The sequence below is a fragment of the Phalacrocorax aristotelis genome, chromosome 5 (assembly GCF_949628215.1).
Source record: "Phalacrocorax aristotelis chromosome 5, bGulAri2.1, whole genome shotgun sequence".
NCBI classification, from domain to species: domain Eukaryota; kingdom Metazoa; phylum Chordata; class Aves; order Suliformes; family Phalacrocoracidae; genus Phalacrocorax; species Phalacrocorax aristotelis.
In genome coordinates this window covers 49,517,976-49,538,771 of record NC_134280.1, presented here as the reverse complement: position 1 = coordinate 49,538,771, position 20,796 = coordinate 49,517,976, and the positions used below count along the sequence as shown (strand labels likewise).

General features: G+C 40.8%; 1 protein-coding gene across 5 annotated transcripts in view; it reads right to left on the bottom strand.

Annotated features, from left to right (window-relative positions):
- Window positions 1-20,796, bottom strand: part of SLC1A2 (solute carrier family 1 member 2) — a 100,112-nt gene that overhangs the window by 60,065 nt on the left and 19,251 nt on the right. The gene's annotated exons all lie outside the window — the stretch shown is intronic.

The following is a 20,796-nucleotide window of genomic DNA, read 5'->3' as shown; positions in this document are numbered from 1 at the left end:
CACTCCTCAGTTTATATCATCAGTGAAAAGTTAAATTAGCGGTAGATTTACAATTTCTACTCTTCAGATTCCTGACTAGAGGTCACAAGAATTATGATGAAGGTCAAAGTGTAGTGGATCTTTATACTGAAGCAAAAAAATATTACAGCTGCTGATTTGGCTTATTCTTCCTAAATATATATATATTTTTATATATTACATGCAATTAAATATATGGTTGCACACAAAATCTAGATTTTTTTTCCCTCAAAAGCAAAATCTATAAGCAATTAAGAATAAAGTTTTGGTGGAAAAGTTTTAGATGCCTTAAGAGTTACTGTCACTATTGGCCAGGATTAATATTAGCATTCCTAAACCCCAAAATGGTTATGTTAAAAAAGATAATGTTAGAAGTTGTTAAACCATATTAAATTAGGAGAACAGACATAAAAATGAATGTAAATATTTTTAAAGTATACCAATAAGCATGTTTATCATCTGTAACAAACCAAGACAAATAGAAGAACCTAAATTATATGTAATACAATAAACGATGTCACATGTTCACATCTTCCAACAATATTTTTTTTTCTTTCTGGGCAAATCTTTCATTGTAGAGGAATATTAAAGTAGTATGTGTTAGAAAAGATTATTTAATACAGAAATGCTTTGGGCTCTACAGGTTCCCAAAGAGCTTTTGAAACTGCACACACAGAGTAAAGTGTCATAGGAATTTTGTCACAGAAGTGTAAGACAGAAAGCAGCACATAATAGACCTGTATTCAAGTTGTATTTGGCTGTGGACAGGAATGTTGGAAACTTATTTGCAAGAAAATTAGTCAACATAAAGCCACAATCTTATGTTCAAACTTCCTCATCTCACATACAAGTTGTACTTGACCCTGACTTTTTGCAAGCAATTCCTTTCATACATATCTCTCATAGAGAGCTGAAGCAAAATAAAGAATACATACACAACTGAAGGCGAGGGCACTGAAAACGCGCTACCAAGTTACATAATGGTAACCTGGCTCCTTCAAGTCTATCTCCATGCAGCATGGAGAAAGAGCAAATGGGATGCAACAAAAACCAAAACTTTGGTTTCTCCTGTCCCATCACTACTTGCCAGAAAGACAACAGAAGAACCTGACCAAGCTACCTGTTCTATTTCATGGTCACTAAGCTGGATTATATGCTTTCTTATATAAAATGCTACATCCTTTCTATGTTATTTAGTAGCTTTAACCCATAGACTAGTTAGGAACTTAAAACAAAAATCCTAACAACAATTAGGATTTAAAAATGAAACACATACTAACAAATTTACTATTCTATATCTGGTGTAAGTCCAGCAACTTGAAATTCATATGGAAAATTGTGTTGAATGTAAACAATCAGAGTTTTAAAAAAACCAGAGCTCAGTGTTTCTATTCACTGTTTGCTTTTGTCTGCCTCCTTATGTCCAGCAGACGAACCTACAGGCCGTGGGTGTAGCATGAAATGCTTTTCTTACTTCCCTTCAATGTAGAAGGGGAAAAAACTTCCAAAGAGGAACCTTTACAATAGAAACATTCAGACTTTAAATGCTTTTTTCCTCAATGTAGTGTGAATGGTGCTGTGAAAATGGACCTTAACATAGAGCTTAAAGTGGAATTTGGTCAGAACATCAAGGGCCCTCGTGTCTTTCATTTCCCAGTTGCCCATGGCTTCAGCATGTGTTCCACAGTAATACACAGGCTCCAGCCCAGTGGTATAAAGAAAATACATATCACAGATATGTGAAGGAAAGAGAATAACCAGACATTCCTTGTCTGTTGCCATTTTCAACAAGCAAATATTCAGCCTTTTCACATCACCCGTGTGCCAGGTGCTACTGGGGCAGGACAGCTTACTCCTAAAGTCCTTTGCTAGAAGAGGATATAGGGCACTGCAGAGGTGAGAAAGGCCTTACAGAAGCACTGCAAATGTATTGCCCTGGGGAGGTGCAAAGTCTGTTCTCCTCTGCAGCCAGTTGTCTTCCCTTTTGTCCCTCCTGGCATGGGTTGTGAGACATCATTGTGCTACACAAGAGAGCAGCTGCTGCTCACCTGTGCTTCCTCTCCCCTTTCCATTCTCCCAGAAGCAGGCACAATGGGGCTTTTAAATTTAACCTTCTCACTAAGGCATGATCCTGAACCCATGACTAATAATGCCCAGTAAGACTCATTTACCTGAGTAGCTTTAGTGAACAAGGTGGTATTTGAAGCAGGAAAAGTGACATGTCTGGCTAGCAAGGGCTGCAGCATTTATACAGGTCTGAAGGGAAATTGGAGTCTGGTTTGGTCCCACACTGGAAGCTTTAGAGGGGCTGTCTCATGGTGCACTTATATTTAAATCTTCCTTCTACTTGCTCGAGATTTTCAACGTTGATCTTCCTCATCAGCCTGAATTAACATTTTTATTTTACTGCAATCAGTGGGGGGTGGGGGGGAGGAATATGAATTTTCTGTACCTACACCAAGCAACCTGTAACCAAAGAGAAGTAAGAAATGTGGGTTAAAGACTCAAAATCAGAGATTAATAAAGAAGTAAAAGAAAGCAAACAACACTAACAACTTGAATGAAAGCCACCTTTGTTCTTTGTAAATGCATGTGAATATCCTAACTCCGGTTTCACAACTTCACATTCTGACGTAAAAGGGGTGTACACAGGGAAAACAGAAAGAGGGAAATTTTAATGGGAACTACTAACTCCTAAAGATAAGAACAAGACCTCATGAAGAAGGACACTTTCTCTTACTTGACTTTAATATACATGATAACAAAAACTCTCCAAAAGCACACTTTGCCACAGGTACATTCAAACCTCAAATCTTTGCCGAGCACAAAGCTTGTACTCTTGTGCAATTAAAAGTGCCAGAGTGAACAAAATGTTATTTATGATGGAGTAGCCTTGGTTTAAATCCTGTTTTAATGAAATTTCAGGAGGTGCATCTGTGACTGGCACTCAGGATAAAGGTTAGCAGGCAGCAAACAACATGTCCTCACGGTGGTCGCTCTCTCTGCTTGTTGCTGTTTTTTGCAGATTTCTCTCTTGACTGGAGAAATAGGTACAAACTTGATTCACACTTCAAAACAAACAACAGAAAAAACAACTGCTGTTTCAAAAGAATTTGCTAGGGCCTGTGAAACCTCTGAGCTGATGCAAACTATTGCAAGTCTGAGTCTGCCCTCAGATCAGGTGAGCTCTAAGACTGGCATACTTTGCTCTTAACAGACTTCCATGCATTCATTCAGTCGCTGAAGAGAGGACAAGACAGATGGTTTCTACAAGGATGCTTTTGCACGGTGATCTACTTTATACACTTCTGCTCGTGCCCCTAACACAGTTTCACGTGAGATTTCAAAGCAGCAAGACACTAACTTGGAAGATCTTCCTTACAATCAACGATTACAGACTGAGCTCAGCAGGTGGAGGCTCAAGTGCTGACATGCTTGGGCTGTGGGACATGTGCAGCTTTCTAGTGCTGGGTCATGTACACAAGATATGGTGTCATGATCTCATGGACCTGTCTGAGAAGATAATGCTGAAGGTTTAAAAGAAAGAGCCTGTCTGTTACTTAGGCTGACCCAAAGTGTGTTAAAGCTCGCTCAGCTATCACTGGATGCAACCCCCTTGAGCAGATGCCTCAGGACCCTTTCCCACAGCCAATAAAAAGGCTACAGACAGGAAAAGTAACTGGATATCACAACAACCAGAATGGATGATTGCCATGAAAACTGGGACTTGGGGCAGTTGGTATAATTTAAAATATTATAGGAGTGTAACAGATTCACATTATGCCATCCTGGACTAGTATTATGGTGCTGCCCTCTAAGGCACACCATGCCACTCCATGACCCAGTCAGTGGCTGATTTCTCTTCCGAGTCAGCTGCATGATAATTATCATATTGTATTTTAGTGAAAAATCCAAAGCTAAAGTTACACAAGGTGAGCTCTTTGCAAGCAGTATCTTCTCTAAAGGAAGCAGAAAGGGACTTGAACGAAGGCCCCCATTATTCCACGCCAACCGAGATGACCTGGTGCAGAAGGCAGCACACCATGCACCTTCCTACATGTGTGAGCAGAGCATGTTTCCCTTGGGTACAGTTTTGCAGAACTGCACAGTCACCTAGAGCCACAGGGCTCTAACATGGGTGACTTGCTAAAGGTTAGACAAGTTGAGACAGAACCCAGATCGTCTCTCTTCTTCCAAGACTCCATGCTTTTGAACCTGAACCAAACCATACTAAAGTTAATGGAGGATTCCCATTTCTTTTAGTGATTTTCAGAGAAAGTGCTCAAACCTCAGGGCTGCCCGTGAGCTCCTTGCTCTCTGAAAATCTTGAGCTGCATGCCAGGAAAGAGATTTACATGAGTAGGAAGAAGGAGCTATCCCATTCTTGCTTTTGTAGGTCTAAATGTCATTCACTCATTGGTTTTATGCACAATCTTTCCTCAGTTGCTCAAGCAGAACAATGCAGCTGGCAATAGATTTTGTTTTATATCTTGCTTGGAAAAAAAGAAAACCCAGATGCAAGCACATCTGGAGAGCATGCCATCCTCCCTCTGGACATAAAAGAATGACAGTGATGGTGGGAAGACTGCTCAGAGGTTTGGCTGTGACCCACGGTAAATTTTGTCACAGTCAGCAATTTGATTCTTTCTCAGTAAGCTACATAGGATGTCAACTGTACTATCCTGGCATTTGTAGTGAAAAACATAACACTTAAAGCTGGGGATACACAGAACAGAGAACACTCCACCTCATTTCTTGCATTCACCTTAAATACTGTTGCATTCAATATACATCAGTGCCTCTTACACACAATTATGAATAAGAATGTGCAAAAAAAAATCCAATTTCTTCATCCCCTCTGCATGTTATTGGCTTTGTTACATAAAGCTCTGTCCAAAAAGACAAAGTGAATTGTAAAAGCAGCGATTCTGTTTCTGTCTAGCATGGAAGTTGTTTCTTACAATCTCACAGATGCTAATCCGTTCTTTCCCTCCCTGAGACACTTCTTCCAAAGACTTAACACTAGCTCAGTTTTCTCTAGCTCAGTTATGAAGCTTTCAAGTAACAATAATAAAAAAATTCTGTATTGATTTACTGTACAGGGGAGCTTCAAACTTTTTTTGGCAATTAGGGTCTGCAATACCATCAAAGAATACTCTCACGTCCAAACATCTGTTACTGGAGCATGGAAATAATTGGCTATGCAAGTTCCTTTTGAGGATACTGAGCATAGATGTGCAATTTCTTGGGGGAAAAAAGGTTCCATACAATACTGTCAAACAAATAACTAATTAATTCCTTAAGCAGAACACCCTCTGACTTTTTGGGAGTGTATAGCTTAGCTCCAAATGAAAAAAACAGATTTATTTTTAAAACAAGCAATATTAGTGTGAGCTGAAATAAACTCAGAAGAACAATCAGTCCCCTTATTTCAGAGAGTGCTCTTGCGAACAGAACAAGAGGAGGTGCCTGCATGATTTACTACAAGACCACATCCACTGAAAGGATCCTATTTAGTTTTACACATGCAGTGTGCAGGTTATTCAAAACATTTGCCTTTAGAAATGTTTTTCATCACACCTTTCTGATTATGTGTTCCTTCTTTCTAGACCTCCCAGTCTAGGTTTGAAAAACAAACAGGATCTCTGCATTTGTTTATTTCTTTTTCACTGAAAAAATACAAAGTTCTTGAGAATCTGAAAAATCTTATTATTAAAAATATAGTTGTCAGTTTGAAAGAGATAAACACAATCAGTCCAATAGAAAGCTAAATTCTGTGCCCTATACAGACATATTTTAAAAGCAGAACTACAATGGCTATAGGAAAATGCAGAGGAGTTACATTCCTGATCATATCCTTTTCCTTTAAGGTTAGTGGAACCTTTGTCCATAGGCCTAGCCTTTCTAAATCTAGCCAAGAAAAAAAAACAACCAACCAAACAAACAAAAGTCCACAACTGATAAGCCCTGGGAAAAAGTGTCAAGCAACCAGAAAGAAGTTGTGCGGCAGACTTGATAAAAAGCCTGATCTTGGAACAGAAGCATACGCAGGAATTTTATGATACCTGGCAACTATTTCAAAGGCCTAACTGAAGGCAGTTCATTGTAGGCATCACCAAAGGCTTAGGAGACAAAACAGCTGCTGAAAGACAAAGGTGTACATTCCAGTTCTTTTATCAGTGTTTTTCTTCTACTGTCAATTTGAATCAGGATATGAATTACAATGGCAACTATCAGGACAATTTGGCGCTTCCGAGGGAAAACTTAAGAGTGGAGTAAGCCATCTCAGCTTTATTGACACTAGTGGAGATAAGCTAGTTAATGATGAATTAGTTCACTAGTACTTTTTTGAGTTATATCTCCTTTAGACTTGTCCTTGACTCTGTCATGGGGTCACTTACTTTGGTGATCTGCCGAACTTCTTTGTATCTCCATTCATGTGCCAGCGGAGTAAACGTAACGCCACCCATAACAGCGTTAAGATGCAGAAACACGTTTGAAGGCCACTACAGAAATACAGCAGGTTTATTGCTGTTTTATTTCAGCTTCGATAAGAAAATATAATTGAAGGGGCGCAGGGGAAGTGGCTCCCTGGCAAAGGAGGCCAGCAGCGCACACGCCGGGGGACAGCACTAGAGACCCATCAATGCAGTGACTCAAAATGGCTGATGTGGCACTGAACACTGCGAGACTCGTGACAGAGCCTCAAGGCTTCTGCCACTTTATGCTCATAGGCAATCTCCTGAGCCTGGAAATCACACAAATAACTGCCTCATAACAGAAACCTAGGAGAAAGCCTCGCAGCTCAGCAGCAACGTCTTTATCTTGGGCTGGTGGTAGTACTCAAGGTACCCATTTTGTTAGTCCTTACATAGCCCTGAGCTCTCTGCAGACTGCTTTCCAATGAAAGCAAACACTGACCATTACTGTATTTAAGGTCCTTGCATAGCACCCCATAATGATTCTAGCTGTATAAACTAAGAGCCAGTGTGTTTTTTTTACCCTCTCCTTCCTCCCAGCAGTCTTCCAGAAAGCAAATCAATCTGTAGTGCATTTTCCTCACGTCAAGCACAGGTATGATCTCTGCAAACTTGTATACAAATCCTTTTATGCTATCCGCCTTTTGCCTTGAGAGGGAAAACAGATTCTAAAGACCTGTATGGCAAATGCTACAGCATCATCGTATGCTGTTGAGAATTTCTGATGTTTCTTAAGAACAATTTTTCCCTGTTTTGTGACCTTCTTCTGTCTCAGCCTACTCCCATGGATTTGACATTGACACCACTTCTAGGTAGTGTTTATATAACAAAGTTAATATTAGGATTCACATTCCTTATATCCCAGTGATCATCAACATGGGAAGGTCATGCAAGGTAAGCAAGAGTGTGAGTATCAGTACACCCTTCCTTTGCATGATTGCCTGTGCAGATGTAAGCTACTCTAGGTGCTCTCTTCCCAAGCAGAGTCCTAGACACAATACAGAGATGTTAGTGCAAACCTTAATGTACTGCTTAGTAACTTTCTTTCATAACAACCTGTCCTGTGTTTCCTGTTTCAGAATGCTAGATCCCAGTCACCCCAATAAAAATCTGAAATTATTCACAGAATTGTGTTACAATGATAATAATACATAGGCATTTTTCACAGAACAGATGTCTAAATCTCACTTATACAATGACATTTTAAAATATTGTCCTTAGAAAAAGTGTATAAATGACCTGACCTTCAGGTTTATGACACCAGGCTTAGAGAAGTCTGATTTTGCTGAGTCTGATTCTCCTTATGGTGGCATCAGACAATTTGTACTAGAGTCAGTGAGAACGACAGTGAGAACATGGGCCATCAGTTCACTGGATTCACTCTCGGCACTGTAGCAATGCACATGAATGCGAATTAAGTCCTGGAGCACTCTTAGGCCAGAGTCATCACAGCTTTATACCTCCTTTTTAATTCTATTATACCACTCAGCTTAAGAGTTGCAACAACATAAAACTAAACTGACCAACAATGAAGCATTTTGCTGTCTGTTCAATTAGTTTACTTAGCAGCCAATGGATAACCATATAAACATTTTCTTCTCGTGCTTTAGCGCTGACTTAATAAACCATTGCACTTTTATTGCCAGATTCTAGGACAAATTTCATCAAAAGGTAGGGTACTTTAATCCAGACAATGTACTAAACTCTTATTTTGTTCTAATTACACTTCCTGAATGGTGTCTTTGCAGAGAGGAAAACAAAGAGGAAGCTAAAATAGCCTAGCAAATTAAATCTCATTTGTGGCTATGCAGAATAACGAAAAAGAAAAACATTATTAGAAAAGCAGAATATGCCACCTAAATTTGCAACAAGCTTATATGACACTGTCACCCTTATTCACAACGAGGATCATCAGGTTTCAACTCAAGACTCTCTCAAAATGCAGCCAGTATTATAATGTAGAAGAACAAATAAAATAAGGTTTTCTAAAAAGAAAACAAATATTGAAAAATAAGATAGACATCACTGGCCTTACTGTCCTAATGACAACACCGCCTCATGTGTGCAGAACATTTTGTGACCCACTGAACAGTGCGATTGATTCCATCTTGCAAAGGTCTTCACTTTTCATTTTTCTCTATCTGAAGGCCAGTCTGTGGTTCTGAGTGTACACTGAGGTGCAGAGTACAGACTATCACTACATTTGGCCGGAAGTGCCAGACACATAAACACAGCAAAAATACATACACATAAATACAGCAAAATAAGGCTAGTCCCCAAAGACATCTTCCTGACATTTGTCAGTAAGAAGCAAAATAACTTCATTTATGATCTGGGAGTTAAAGTAGGCTCTCTGAACAGATGCAGAAAGGGTACTTTTTGCAAGGTGTGTACAAGACAGGCCTTGAATCTTCCCTGCTGGTGAAATGGAAACAGGTTATGTTCAATATAGCAAACCACAACTAAAATACCACATTATAAAACCAAGTGACTGATAGCTTCATTGTGGTTGGAACAAAAGGGGGTTTTTATTCTGTGGTTGCACAGTGGGAACTGAGTACTGGACTGCATCTCTTGTAAGATTTAATGTAACAAACATAACCCTTCCCATAAACAGTTAGGTGTTTAAATGAAGATATAACACCAAGGGGGGGTCAGAAAATCATTCCATTATGAAATAGGCTGCTTTATGGGACAGAAACTATATTCTGTCTGTGGCTTTAGTAGATAGAAGGAAAATAACTTAATGTTTAGCAAGGAGGCTAAGGTTAGGTGTTAAGAAAACTCTTCTACTCTGCAGAAGTAGCCTGCAGAGGCTGGGGATGTCCTTCACTGACCCTCTAGTTTAAACAAAAACCTGTCAGAGATGCGACCAGAGCAATCGATCCTGTCTCAGATGAAGGATGGAAAACCTCCTTAGGTCCCTTGCATCATTATTTCTTGCCACTATAATGGTTGGGTTACTGTGTTGTTTTGGTTTCCACTAATGTTCAATAATCATTAATACAAACAACCAGCAAAGGGCTTTGGTTGCTTGATTGCATTTAATCTCTTACTAATTATCAGTCTGCCTCAGGCAGTGAATGTGTTTTACAGTTTGTGCTGGGCAGATGAGCCATGCTGCTCTCTCTGAACCAGGCCTGATGTACTGAATCCCCAACAGTGGTGTCAGGGTTGTTCCCTGACACTTTCCAACTATCAAAGCATTTTTAGGCACCAAAGATTTCAGTGGTGTTCATTAGTGGGAAGATTCCCACTGGCATGTCTATATGCATGCTTGTTGAATAACATGATGCCATTTAACCATTAAAAATTATGCAGAATTTCTGTTTCCTTCCAAAACCCAGGGTACCACCACACCCCATCTAGTGCAGAGATATTAAAATTCATGTTTTACACATATCAAAACAAGAGAGGTGTTTACTCATTCTTGCATTATGATTCTATGTTGTTTTATGCTCTGGTGTCTATTTGTAGTCCTTGTACCTATTCACGGATAAAAGCATGACTGGTTATTTTTAGTGAACTTTTTTCCAAAGAGTTTTATTTTAAAGCCTGACTAATCTTTGCTGTACCACAGACTAGGCTGATCTCTTGATAAATCTTAGCTTAGATTGGTGGTGAGCTGCAAGAAGACACCAAATGCTTTTTCAATTAATCCTCTTTTATACCTACCCTCAGAAGAGGGTAAGGAAGGCACAGAAGAGCCAGAAGGCATACACTTCCCTGGGATCCTAGTGTAGCCTAGAAAAGGTAGGGGACCCACATGCATTTAGTTGTCTTCTGTTTCTTGCTGTGGTATTTTTTAGCAGCTCCACAACACATGAATTTGTCTGCTCTGCCTGCAATTATTCACTCCATCTCAAAGAGGAAAACATGCATCAGATTTACTTGCTTGGATTTTCTTACTTTTATCTTACCCCCTCTAACTAGGACGTTGGAAAAAAAAGAAGGGCTGAGGGCGCAATGTATTTCAATTTACAGAATGGTGCATTTTTAGATACATATTTTTGTTAAATTTTAATACATAATAAAAACGGTGTGAAAGCCATTGACAGTCTTTCAAGACTTTCTACCAGAACCCGTGATTGGCTAATCCACACCCTGAATCTGCGAGACAGAGACAGACAGACAGACAGAGAAACCTCTTTTCTGTTCACAGCCTTGCAGCTGCTAATTCTGAATGCCCCCTTCCCTTATACTGGGAACCAGGGTGGTATGATTATTGGAGGTGGCATAAAGGCAAGGGTCACTTAGCCATCATGCAATAGTTAGGAGGGATTTCTCCAGTGTGAGGGAGGTCTCAGAGGCAGAAATCCACACACATATGCACAGCTGGCATATGGGTACAGGAAAGGCCATTTCATACACAAAAGAATTGTGAGGAGGACAAACAGCTGAATCCATCTGTCCTAAAGTGACAACCTAGACCTTGGATTACTCCCAGCTGGGTAGAGATAGAGAACCAAATACGTTTTCCTAATCCGTGCTGGAGTAATGGCCACATGGAAAATGGGGGAGCTCTAGCAGTCACCTCCCCATTTCACCACGTTTCAGGCACAGACTTCAGTAAGAAAAAAACCCTTGGCTTTAGCTTCCTGATGTGCTCTGCAGACAGGAAGAATGCAGCCTTTATTCTTCCAAGTAACCTCACAGGGACTACTTATGAGAGCAGGCATTGCAAAACCGGGCTTGAACTCTTCTGCCCCATGCTTAAGTAATCCTCCTTTCCTTTCCATTTCAGGGAGGGGACTAAGAAGATACAAGTACAAGAAAACACTGGATAATTCACATTTTTTAGTGAAATGACATCTAGATGTACTATGCAGCATGAGATGTTTACAGAACTCTGGGCAGTAAAATGCCTTGGAAGTGCAAGTCTCTAAAAATATTTGACTAAATCTTATAAATTAGACTCTAGCTGTAGCATTTTGCCTTTCTTGGAGCATGAATTTCAGCTCTTAAATCCCCTGGCCAATCCCCCTAACACCTCTGCAGGGAAATCAGCTGAGTGGGGTAGGGCTTAACACACAGCAACCTGCCGAGAGCCCGGCAGCCATCAGCTGTCTGCAAGGGATGGCTAAGGCTGGCTGCCGGATGGAGGAAAAGATACAGATATTAGGGATGGGTGGGGAATAGCAAAAAGTAGCATTGCTCTCATTACAACCAGAATTTCTGGGGTTCCTGGTAATTCTCTATTTTTATCTCAGTTATGAAGCAACGACTGTGTCCAGACCAGTACGTTAAGCCTGCCAGAGGCTCGGGCCTTTCCCGTTCACCCATATGCTGCTGCATGCCAGCCTTCCTTTGGGAGGTCTATTACAACCAGCCCACGCAGGCTGACTGGTAATCAACACAGAGCAGGCAAAAAAATACATATTATCCCCAAGCGTTATGGATTTTCTTGAAGGCTTACTGATTTTTATTTTTTATTTTTCTTCTGCTTTGTCTTTTTCATTCTTTTTCTTTCCCTTTTTTCTTTTGTTTTTTACTTTTTCTTCTTTTTTTCATTGCTTTTTGCCATCTGATCTGTAATGTTTCCTTTTTCAGTCACAAGCAAGAGGGAGTTGCCTTGAATATTCCTGAATCATGACTCCATCCAGGTTTACTGAAGAGCTAAAATATCTGCGAAGGACAACCCCACTGCTAATGATATGGCCCCGCACATTCCCCACAGGCCATCCCTTTTCCTTTCCACTGTCTAGTTTTCAGTGGATTACATTTCAGGATCACTCCTTGGCCTTAGTAAGTAGTTCATTTCCTAGCATGGACTGCACCCTACATGAGGAAGGAATATTTTCTTTCCTGCTAAAAGGTGGCTTTTGGACAGTGGTGCAGATGCTGCAGTGATGAAGAAACTGGAGCTAAACAAGTGCTCTCCTTCCTATTTTGGACGCTGAATATATCCAGAAAGAAGCTGGTGGAAGGTCTCAAAACTCCAGAGGACAACAGGATCCCATTGTACAAAAAGGAGGGCTGGATTCTTTAAATTTCTGTTGGTGCCTTTGGACCTTTATCCTCTCAAATAAAGCTCTAAACCAGATATCTAGTCATTCATCTGGGCACTTCCTAGGGAAATTCAGGCTGTGTGCCTTGTGACATATTAGAGTATTTGCCCAGGCTGCTCATTAAACTCTTAAGTCTTCCACTATCTCCCGGGAATCTCTGAAACTGTCTAATGAATCTTGTCATTAATACATAAATACATGCATACATATGGATTTTTTTCAGTAAATTCCAGCTCCTTTTTCCCTTGTTTTTCCCATCTGAATATTCCTAATTATATCTCAAAAGGTCCAAGCAAATTCATTTCCTTCCTTTCTTGATGGTACAAATACTTGTCTCAACCTGCAGCACTACATCTCAGCCCAGAGCCCAGCAGAAGAATGTCCTCAGATAAGCATGGGCAACTTACTTAAAACTTCCACTAAAATCACCGTTTCTCCTTCCCATGGCAATAATGGTAAAGGCTAGCTCTGCTTCTCCCTCTAATTTCAGCAGTCTAGTACAAAAAACTTACTTCTAACAAAAACCTGACAAAAAGCAAGAGTCTGTGCTTTGAACTTCGAGTTTCTCCAAGAAGCCTGCTGTGCTGCCACTCATTTGAGGTCAGCTGTTTGGCCCGATCTGTTCCCAGCTTTGCTGAAGAGCCGAGGTCTCCCATTCCCTCCAAAATGGGATCACACATTTACCTCTATAAAGTTGCAGTGAAGCACAATCTGGCTTGAACAGTTGGCAAAAAAGCTGCCTACTCTTCATTTTATTGCTTTTCCTAGAAAGGATCAATGCCACCTGCCAGGTGTCTCAGCAAAGTGAGGCATCCTACAGCCCTGATTTCCTGGTTTTATCTTGTTTGCAAAGGACTAATTAAGGGCCTGTGATGGACAGCCAGGCAGATAACAGCTCTTGTCTGTTCGGCTGATGAAGTTATAATATCTGTCCTAGACCATCAGCTTTGTATTTTAAACCCTGCACATAAAACCTGTCTTTGGTCTCATTCCTGCATATCAATGCCTAACCGGAGTGTGAAGAGAAGAAGAGAAGAGCTGCAGAAAAAACTGCACTAGTAAAGATTATAACAATAATTATCAGCCTACAGTGATGTCTGAGTCATCAGAAGGAGAAGACGACATCTGTGGAGTTTGATAAAGCTGCACAGCCCTACAGCAAGTTCTGAATTTGGCCCAAAGACGCAAGTCCCTGCTCACAAGGCATGAGGGTGGAGCTACGCACAGCACCCTACGTCAGCTACCCACTTGGGAAAGAAAGGTCTCCCTCTAGCCAGAAGCAGCAGCCTGGTGAAAGACCCACATACAGCCCTTGCAGATCTAACATTAAAATTCACCTATCTGGGATAGACCATTTGGGAAGTATATTAGTCCCAGGTGGAAAAATTTATGATGTGATTGATATTTACTCAATTATCTAGTTGTTCCAACAAACAAATTTAGGATCACATCCCCACTACTTTTGAGCATAACTACATCTACCTAATTTCCTCCTCAGTATCTGTGTTAAACACCTGTATTTTCCTGGAACACATTCATAGACTGTGATTAGTGGAAGTTAACACCTATGTGTTTCTTAAATCACATTTTAAAGACTTTCTGCCATTTTTGTAACAAATATTCAACATTACCAGAAATGTAATTCTTATCTGGAGTCACCAATCAAATCCCTTAGTGAGAAAAGACTAAGAATAAAGACAATGCGAATAACCAAAGAAAATTGGTTGTACTTACATGAGAAAAACTGATAAGCAGGATCACATCTTTAAGTAGTTTTAAAGCAGTAATTTAAAGTGCTACAACAGCAGTTATTCGGATCCTTTTGAAAAAGTAAGCATTGTGTCGATCAGTTTTGTAAGCTTAAAGGAGTTGTCTGACCCTTTGGAGAATAGCTGCTGTCTTTTCCAGTACCAGAACACAGAAGTACACGTTGAAAATATTCTCCCCTCAAATCACGCCACTAGCATGTTTTGTTTCCAAGAGAATTGCCCTCTGATCCTCATGATGCTTTTTGTACTAAACCCTAAAAATTATTGCAAGGAAATTTTATAAATGACAATGTTTGAGATATTTTGGGGGGGGGTGGAGGAGAGGATCAGAGCAAGGAAAATCCATTACGAAAATTGTTAATAAATAGTGCAAAACCAGAACTTCAGAGCTCATCAATTTAGCTTCCATTTTCTTAGAAAATTAGAACACTACAGTCCTTCCCTACATATGTATTGGTCAGAAAAAAGTTTGTGGATTACTGAATGTATGAAAAAACCCTTAAAATCTTCTGCAATACTTTTACAACCACACTATTTCTGCATAGAAAAGCTGTTTCAAAAACTAGGAGGCATCAGACACTTTTTTCCCCTAAATTTTTATTTTTATAGTTACCACCCAGATTCTAATCTAAAATTGTAATTCATTAAATGTCAGGAGGCATTTTCTATACAAAATTTTTTAAAAGTGAGCTTTGCACTGGAGTTTTGAAGCTCAGAGGAAGAAATTCCCTTTTAAACATAACCCATTCTGCCTGTCTGTTAATGGTTAGATAAACTGCTAGAGCTGCTTAAAGCGTGAGTAGATGACAAAGCTCCAGGAAAAATAGGTAAAGAAAAGAGATCTTATTGGTTACATAACCTACAAAAAAGCTTCAACAGTCTTGCACTATTTTCTCAATAAAACACATGACACTACAGCACACAGCCGTCAGGAACAGGATTTTGCATTTTCTGCTGCTGAAAACCATTAATAATTTACTCCTGACTGAGACTATTAGGTTGCCATAGTAATGCCTGAGATATCTATTCATAAAAACTTATTTGGGCTGCTTTGAACATGAACACTGCATGCCTTGACAAACGGTAGATGTCTAAAGCTGAGGTTGCTCCATAAAACACAGTCTGCAACTGACTGACTGATGGATTGTCTGTATAAATTTCAGGCAAGCAGGTCACATCTCTTCCGACGTAAATTGACAGAACTGCACTAAGTCAGTAGAGTGATGACTGGCAAACATACGCAGAAAATATATCTCACTGTCTGCAAGGTCTCCTGGCTGAGGGAAAATGACAATAAATACTCTTTGTTTCCATTTTCTTTCTCACTGCACTTCCTAGAAAATAGTTGCTGGGTTTTATGTTCACATTATAATAGGATCTATTTCTCCTAATGGAACACCAGTTGCATGTGGGCACACATGCACATGTACAACCACCCTCAATGTGGAGTTAGAACGGCTCCAGTCTGTGTCCTTTGGCCATAAAAGTCCGTGTCACATTTTTGCACACCTCCTTCAGTTCCCTGGAGCATGAAAGTAAGTCGGGAGGAGTAGTGACAGATGCATGGGATGCTTTGTGGTGCTGCCCATGATTTCAGAAGGAGGGTCTTGTAGCTTAGGCAATTTTTACCAGCTTGAAGTAATTATTAACAATACACAATTCACTACTGGGTTGCTCTCCTATGATGGCTGTATCAGCAGTATGGACTAATATCATGAGGACTTATTTTGGGAGAGGCAGAGTGAATTTTACATAGCAGAGGGTGTTGGTGTTGCAAGCAAGCGGAACTGGATGCCTAAGGGAGGGGAGTTAGGCTCATGCCTGGACCTAGTCCAGCCTAGCTCGGCTGTGACCAAAACGCGCAACCACTAATGGCAGTTTAGTGATATATGTGAAACGAGGTATTTCAGTTCCTAGGGAGCAGTCCTGCAAACCACGAAAACATTACTTGTGGTAGCACAGCAGGGAGAAGCCAAAGGATAAATTGCCTGTCGGGACTGGATTCACTCCCTGCAAGAGACAGGATGAGAGTTTTCAAACATACACAAATCAAATGCTTGAATATTTGGAGGCCTCTCTGGAACACCATACTGAAGCAGCACTGAGCCCTTCCTACACACGGACGAATACTGACTGAAATCTATTCTGGGTTGCTCATTTAGCCTCATTCATGAGCACTTCATTTACTCTGACCTAGAGTAGACAACAAGCATGCTAACATGAAATAAAGCCATCAAGTAACTATGGTTCAGATTAAAAACTAAGGCTAGGAAGAAAAAAAATCAGACAAACTACATATGACTAAGCTCTGAAAGGCAAATGAAGAGGAAAAAGAAGCTCAGCATGCAGGTATTTGGGATGAGCTGTGAATGAGGTAGTAGCGAGAAGAGGGTAACAGGTGAAAGTGAATTCATATTCTCTTATGTTGCACTTGACTATATCCATATTAAAAGTGTTGTATTAAATGCACTAAGAATGGTATCTAATTTTCTATACAGGGTTTTAGTTTCCTAGAGAATGGTTGCTGTCAGTGGGTTGGCCTTTGGGTTCAGGTTCTTGCCTGGAGACCTGATGGAGATGGGATTTCAGCTCTGCAACAACTGCGTCCTTCCTGCTCCACCAGCCAAGGTGCTCTGAGGTCAGCCTGCAGAAGGGGTGGTGCACCACGGCCCTTACTCCCAGGGCTTGAGCAGCACATGGCAGGCAGAAACAGAATCCCTCTGCTCAGGTGACCAGGAGGTTAGCACGATACCAGACACAGGCTAATAATCCCAGCTGACAGACAAGGTATGCTAGCTTAGCGCAGCACTGGCCTAATGCAGCCGCACAACTCTCCTTGAGTGGAGCTGCCTCCAGCCCAGAGCACAGAGGCTAACTATGCTGGTTTTGGCTGGGGTAGAGTTAATTTTCTTCACAGTAGCTTATATGGGGCTATGTTTTAGATCTCTGCTAAAACCAGTGTTGATAATGCACAGATGTTTCAGTTGTTGCTAAGTAGTGCTTACACTAGTCAAGGACTTTTCCAGCTTTCCATGCTCTGCCAGGGGCACAAGAAGCTGGGAGGGGAGGCGGCACAGCCAGGACAGCTGACCCCAGCTGACCCAAGGGGTATTCCACACCATATGATGTCATGCTCAGTATATAAAGCTGGAGGAAGAAGAAGCAAGGGGGGACATTTGGTGTTTGTCTTCCCAAGTAACCGATACATGTGATGGAGCCCTGCTTTCCTGGAGATGGCTGATGGGAAGGACCCACGAGTTTTCTCACTTTCCTGATTCTCTCCTCTATCTCACCAAGGGGAAGAGAGCAAGTGGCTGTGTGGGGCTTAGTTGCCCCCTGGGGTTAAACCACAACATCATATGAAGCTACAATAACAAAGTTTCAGCTCTTCAAGTCTGTTTATGACCAAGTCTAGCTCTTTCTGTACCTCAAGCATCCACCTGCATGTCCCAATCTGAGTTTTACCAGCATGTTACTCTAAATCCAGAGACAGCAGCATTAAGCAAATAGGGAGAGGCAGAGACTGACCTTTCTCCACTTCTTAAAAAAATGTGATTAGCTGGGTTTGATTATATGAACAACCACTCCCTTTCTTCCCCTCCCTTCCCTTCCCCTCTCCTCTCCTTCCCTCCCCTCCCCTCCCCTCCCTTTCCCCTTTCCCCTTTCCCCCCTTTCCCCCTTTTCCCCCCTTTCCCTCTTCCCTTCCCTTTCCCTTTCCCTTTCCCTTTCCCTTTCCCTTTCCCTTTCCTTCCCGCTTTGGGGAGAACTCAAAGAAAATCACAGACATAATTTTCAAAATATGTCATATTTTTTATTATAAATCAGATCTGAGTATTATGAATTCTATTTTTTAAATATGATGAGTCTTCACTGTTTGTCTGCTATCAGAATTGAATTCCAGGTTTGTATTTTTCTAAGGCAGGAGAAAATGTCACTCCACAACTGCAACTTGGAAGTGGTATTGTCAGTGTATTCCTAAATGGAGTTTCATTAGTCTATTTATGGTGTTTCATTTAAAAAAAAAAGTCCATTTACCATCTGTGAGTACTTTTGTCACAGCCTCATTAAGGAAGCATCTACTTGGCTTGCTTTGGTTTTCTCAAGTAATCTTTTTTTAGTCCTAATTACACCCTCCCATACAGCCTTGTTGTGTCCCTGCGGTTATATATTACTGTATGGCAGCATTTACTGTTAACAAAATACTCTGTGACACGAGAACTGGGAACATTAGCTTTCCAGCCCCCATTTCTGCATATCACATAAGTGTTTCTGAGCTCTACCTGAGTTTTTTTTCACCGAAAGAGCCACAAGCAACTGCATGCTACTTGGTTTCATGAGTTCCCTGCTCCTTTTACACCCACAGTGAGAGAATTGCGCCACAGAGGGAAAAGGCAAAGTCCACAACAAGTAAAGGCCTGTCACTCTGACACAGCTGCATTATATTTCTAAGACAAGTAAGTATGAGTCAAATTCATTTTCTGCATAAAATCCAGCAGTTTTATTAGCTGCCAGGCTCAAACTTGCAGAGAGCCTCATGTACTGCTAGCTGGCAGTCAGAAACGAGCAGTCAAAATCAATTCTTTAACCCCATCTCCTGGCCTCATATGGGCAGTTGCATTCAGAACCCAGCCAAAGAAAACGAAGCTGCTGAAACTCATAGTGAATTGAAAGAAAATGTGACTTTTTTTCAGACAGCAAAGCCTTTACAACTGTAAGGCCTTCCTGCACTGGGAATCTATTTCGGTGCAGGCAAAGGTACCATGCTGGCTATCCCACCCTTTCAAGGTAGTCAGCTACTTCTCCTTTGCTTTGGGCTAAGGAACTAGTGCAGAGTAGCTAGTGCACAGCACAGCCAGTTAGCCAAACAGCTTGCTTCACAGTAGGCAAGCCCATAGATTCCCAGACAGAGCACTAGCATGCTTGTGAGCAGCTATGAAGGACTTCTAAAGAAAGACTTTCGGATCAACAGATAATCCAGCAAAGCATCAGAATTTATGTGGCATGAATCATGTATTCTGTTACAGACTGGACTTGAGCAAAAAGAAAGCATATTTCACTGACACTGCTTTCTTCCTGCCAGCCTCACAGGCAATAGTCTCACTGAAGGAAGAGTAAACCTGAATGAAATTTTCCTCTATTATAACTGACAAGAAGTGATTGCCAGAACATGGGCAAATAGAGTAGTCTGTACTGGCAAACCCAAATAAACTATGCATAGTTGGCTGGGAGAGCTGCAATTAAATCTGTACCACCTTCCTCACATTCCTTCTTGAAATGAGTAAAGATTCTAAAAGTAACGTATGGGCAGAGTACCTACCTTTCACCTATTAAAAGAAGTATTTGGATAGCACCATGAAAATCCTACAATGCACCTTTTTCCTCACTTTCTTTTCAGTAAAACCTGACATCTGTATCATGAATTAGTTCTAGCAACTATCAGGTCTGATTCTAGCTCAGGTGACCAACTATTGTCAATAGACTGAAGAAAAAATAAGATATAGAGGCTTATAGTGTAAACAGAACAGAGCAGGTAGCCAGAACTGTTAAATCCTACTTCAGTTTTTGGCAGGGGGTCACTATTTGATATGTTCAAAAAATGGACAGTGAAAAATTTTCAGGTCTAAGGCATGCTAGAATGTATAAGCAAACTTGTGGGACACTGCATGTGAACACTGATGTCCACATGAATGTTAGTATTTGCACTCACAGTCACAGAGAACACACACTCACACAGAAGAGTCTGGTTACTGAGCCTACCAGGGACAATCAAGGAGTGCAATGCATGTAGGGTCTTCGGTACAAGCTCTATTCATACAGGCACTAAACAAGCTGTAGGAAATTCCCATTTTGTATGTGGATGAGTGAATAGGAAAAAAAAGGAAACTAAACATAACAAAAGCGTTATGAGCAAATAATAACTAGATGGTGAAATATAACTTTTCAGTTTTCATTTTTGTGCAGGAAAACTGATAATGTATGATCCCACTGACCTGGAAGGATGCATTTTAAACAAAGCTTACAACTCTGAGGTCTTCTTATAGAATGTGCACCTGCACATTGATTTGAACGCCACTGAAACGTACTTCAGCAGTGTCACTCATATGGAATCCGTAGATAAAGATGGAGACTACTAACTGTTGTTACCAATGTCGAACAGGAAGGCAAAGAGGTCTCTCTTCCTCCTGGGGGAGTCACTGATCGTTATCCTTTGCTGAGTTGTGAGTACATTTTTTTAATGTGAAATCAAATTCAGTATTGTCCACAAAACAGATAAGCTAACTTGCCGTATTTCTTTTATAGTGGGTAATTTACTGTAATTTTTCTAGCGATGCACTGTAGGCCTGCACGGGATCTGATGTGCCTTTTTGCCTGCCTTATTATTTTTTTCTGGCTGTTTCTGCTAATCCGCCATCTTTGCAGGACCTCATGGCACTTGAAAAAACCAGACATAAATCACTAGGCAAGTTAAGGCTGATGGTTTGAAAACACTAACATTGGAATGAGTTGTCAGGGACAAGTGTT